Consider the following 4753-nt stretch of genomic DNA (forward strand, 5'->3'; position numbering starts at 1 on the left):
CGGGGTAAGACGCGTGGCTACTAACTCCAAGGACCCGAGATCGAATCCTGCAGGGTAGAAAATTGTTTTTTGTTACACTGTAACCGTGAGTCAACTCCTGTGGGTTCTGGAGCCCTCCTGGAACCCACCCAGCCTCATCTGGCGGTCGAGCGTGATTCTGACTGAATCACCTCCTTGCACAACCGTTGGTTTAGTAACAGTATTTCTTTACAAAGTACTGAACCCCTGACCCTTCATGGGTTTTAGCAGTACAAATTTTATTTTTTTTAATATATATATGAAAATATCATAGATAATCAAATTGTTTAAAAGAATAAGAAAAAAATTACCTAAATCGAACCAGTATTAACGATTACACAGCGATATTAGCTGTTATCATTTATGTTACTATAGTTACGGTCTTATCACTTCATCTATATATTAATTGATATCGAAGTGTCAATAGTGTTCAATGAACGTATATACATTCTCAAATAAATAATAATTATTATAATATCTAATATATAATATTATAACTAAAAGATATAATTAAATACCTATCAAACCATACATAAAAGAAGAGCGGATGTTTTTAATCTCAAATGGAAACATTATAGCGGGGTAGTGTACACAATAGGGCCCACCCATTGCGCTATCTACCGACCGAGTGTGATCACCACAACTTGGTCGTCCGATCTCCTTCCTCATTACCATAATAATCGAACAGGAGATTTAGCTATCGGTTAGCCATTTTATTTTTACGATCGTGCAGAAAATGAAAATCTTTTAGATATATTGTATATTGGATTATGGAATCTTAGAGGAGTATGTAATTATTTTTACGAATAGAAATTATTCCTGAGTAATAACTGTCATATAGACGCTCAAATTGTATTTTGCTATTTACTACATCGTTGTACAGAAAATATATTTATGGCTTTTATTCCAATAAATTCTGGAATAATAAACTTCATCGTCCAGCTCATCAATCCTTCTTCTCATAATTAAAATTATTTTAAATATAATTTTTTTCAATTTCTTGAGACTGGTATTTATTTATTAAATAAATCAAATGGTATCCTTTTTTAGTCTCAACACTCTTTATTATATTAATAAACGTTTCGGCCTTCAACGATAATCCAATCATTTATCAGCTTATTATACATTAATTTGTAACAATTATTATAACAACATTATTACTAATAATATACCTTCAAATATTAATACTCACCTCACATCAAAAATTTAAAAATGCTTTTCAGGTCATTAATGATAAGTCAAAATCACACTATGTAAAAGTCAATTAATAGATAATCATATTAATTATTAATAAGCTTACCTAAACTTATGTTTAGTTACCTATTTTTCAAAACTTTATTAATTTTTAAAACTTAATTTTCGATTAATCTACACTATCACTATCATATAAACAACTGTTTATTCATTAATTATAACTTTTAATTTTCGATTAATCTACACTATCACTATCATATAAACAAACTAATTTATAACCTTCCATAAACTCAGATCAGGCTTGTTAGTAATTTAATTCAAATTGCATTTTGGTCTCCATTTGTATTTATTCCCATTATTAAAATTAATTTTTTTATAATAAAGAGTCTTGAGACTAAAAAAAGGATACCATTTGATTTATTTAATAAATAAAATTATTTTTTCATTTATTTATAATAATCAAAAACATGAAAGTTTTAAATAAAAACACAAATTCTTTTGATCTTATAATCTTAAATTATTTTATTTCCTCTCTGACGTTTCGGCCCGTAAGCTTTTATTATAAAACTTTTCTTCTTTACACAATGGAACGTGTCATATTATATTATAATACAATCGGTTCAACCAATTCCTGTGAACAGCCCTGATGAAGCCCTGCAAAGTGGGGCGAAACGTCGGAAAATAAATAGTTGTTATTTTTGTTTCTCTTTTGACCGCAACCCTGACTCTCTTCTTATATATATATATATATATTTTTTTTTTTTTTATAGTTGACATTTGGTAAATTAGCCTGCATTGTAATAAAATATTTTAGGTAATGTGACAAATCAATTATAAGGATGTCTCCTTAATAATAGGACTGATGGTCGGAGATAATAAACTTTGTTGAGGGTATAGGATGAAAAGATTTTGTGTTTTTGAATAATAAAAAATTTTTCGAGGTCAGATAGCCCCCTTGAAGTTTTAAAGTTTTCAATAATTTTAAGAAACATTGATGTTTAAAACACAAAAAATATTTATGCAATGTTTACACACTAATAACTCTCTTCCTATCAACTCTAGGGATTTGTTCCTTAAGGATAATTTTAAGAACTCTTGAAAGAACTACCAGAACTCTAAACAGAATTTTGGTTATCGACAAAAATAAAAATATTTGCCAATTTGACGCAATACACGACTTTTTGCTATCAAATTCAGGTATTTATTTAATAAGGATAATTAAAAAAAACTCTCAGTATTTAAATAGAATTTTTGATTATTGACCAAAATATTTCATAAAAAACTTAAAAATATTTTAAGTCCCATCCTTCAACTTCAACAACCTATAACTTTTTTCCTATCAACACTAGGGTTAACAGTTCAGAGTTCTGTTAGCTCGTTCTGAGAGTTCTAAGAATTATCCTTATTAAACCAATCTTTAAAATTTATGACAAAAAAGTTATAGGGCATCAAATTTGCAATTTTTTTTTATTAAATATTTGGTCGATAACAAACAATTCTGTTTAGAGATTTAGAAAAAATTATTGTTTTTTGTCATACTGTTGAGAGCTTTTGAGAGCTCCACCCCCAAAAGAATTCTAGCAATTATTCTTATAAACTAGCAGTTTGATTATTAATCTTACAAAAGAGTTATAGGGTGTCAATGTTGTACAAAAGCGTGTTAAAAAATTGCTAATATTATATTGTAAGCGTATCTAATAAAATTAGAGTATGGGGGCCAACTTCAAATAGTACAAGAGCCGGGAAGAAAAAAAAGGCAGTTATCTCACCCCAATTTTTGATTACTTCAATGAAAACTATGTATAATTTCTAGTCAAAATTGACGAGTCTGCCATATATAGTTTTCGAGATATAGCTTTTTAAAAAGCAACATTTCATTAAAATTTACAGAATGTACTGAAAGACAGTAGTCAGGGAATTTATTTTGAGAAATCTATATCTCAGGAACTATGTGACGTGCAGATGTCTATTAGCACTCAAATTAAAGCTAGTTTAATGGACTATAAAAATGTTGATGACCTTTACCTTTGTAAGAATAGTAGTTTTCATGATATTTGCTAAAATAAATTGATTTATAGTTGTTCGGACAATAAATTTGATTTATGAAAAACTTTATTTCAGAAACCATTGGACGTACCGATGTCTACCAGCGCTCAAATTAAAGCTAGTTAAATTTACTACAAAATAGTTAATTATGTTTATCTTTGTAGGAGTAGTGGTTTTTATGATATTTGACAAAGTAAACTCACAATATGTTAATTTCTAGTTGTTAAAATGTTGCATTTTTGAAAAAAATATATCTCTAGATCCATAAGACGCATATATGTCTGCCAACACTCAAAATAAAGGAAATTTAACTTACTATAAAATAGTTTATGACGCTTATCTTCGTAGGGGTAGTAGTTTTTATGATATTCACGTATGAATATAAATTTGGCAAATGCAAATTTGTCCTAATAACTATAAATCAATTTATTTTAGATCTTTTCATGTAAACTATTACTCCTACGAAGATAAACGTCATAAACTACTTTATAGCTCATTAAACTAGTTTTAATTTGAGTGCTAACAGACATCTGTACGTCAAATGGTTTTTGAGATATAAATTTTTCAAAATAAATTCACTAACCACTGATCTTTTAGTACGTTCCATACATTTGTATGAACTGTTGCTTTTTAAAAAGCTATATCTCGAAAACTATTTAACGTAAATAACTCTATTAGAGCTCATAGTTTAGGAAAATTACTCTTCTTTAAATGACGTCCTCTTAGGTTTTCTTGTGTTGTTCCTACTTTTAAAGATATAGAGCTCCGAATGAAAAATTAGTTTTTTTTTATCGCTTTGAAAGAGCCGTCATTTTTTATTCCCCCTACCCATACTGGCAGACTCGTCCATTTTGACTATTAATTATACATAGTTTTCATTAAAGTAATCAAAAATTGGGGTTAGATAACTGCCTTTTTTCTCCTCTTGGGCTCTTGTAGTAAAAGAGGTTGATTCTTACAATAAGTAATAGTTGTGCACACATTGCACTAGATTTTCCTTAGCCCTTTATTTTAATGCTCTTAAATTTTAAGTTGTATTAAAATTATATGTAATTCATTAACATAAAACTAAACTTAACATATTAACAAAAATTATCTATAGAATGTTATAAGCATTGCATGATAGAACTGTAGTATTATTTTGCAACATCAAAGTCTCCATATTACAGAGATAAAATCAGAGCACTATTAATGGCTTTGAAGTAGATTGTGTGTTTTATTTGTTAGGAAGTAAACAAGAGAAATATACATCATCCTAGATCAAAAGGGGCCGACCATATCTCCATCGAGGAGGCACAGACTTCCGTCCCATATATTTATATCGTTATAGCAGACTATACCGGTTCCGTTTCTCATAATGTTCTGACTGTACCCCAAGAAGAAGATATCTGCAAAAACAAGATGGCGTTGAAGTGGGAAGTATTGTCCTCTTTTGCGGTAGGGTTCAATATATCTCTCACTAGATCGAAGCTTCTTGTGTTGATTTTTAGAGTAA

This window comes from Halyomorpha halys, unplaced genomic scaffold (genome assembly GCF_000696795.3).
Source record: "Halyomorpha halys isolate HHAL.00 unplaced genomic scaffold, Hhal_1.1 Scaffold137.1, whole genome shotgun sequence".
In the NCBI taxonomy this organism is placed as follows: Eukaryota; Metazoa; Arthropoda; class Insecta; order Hemiptera; family Pentatomidae; genus Halyomorpha; species Halyomorpha halys.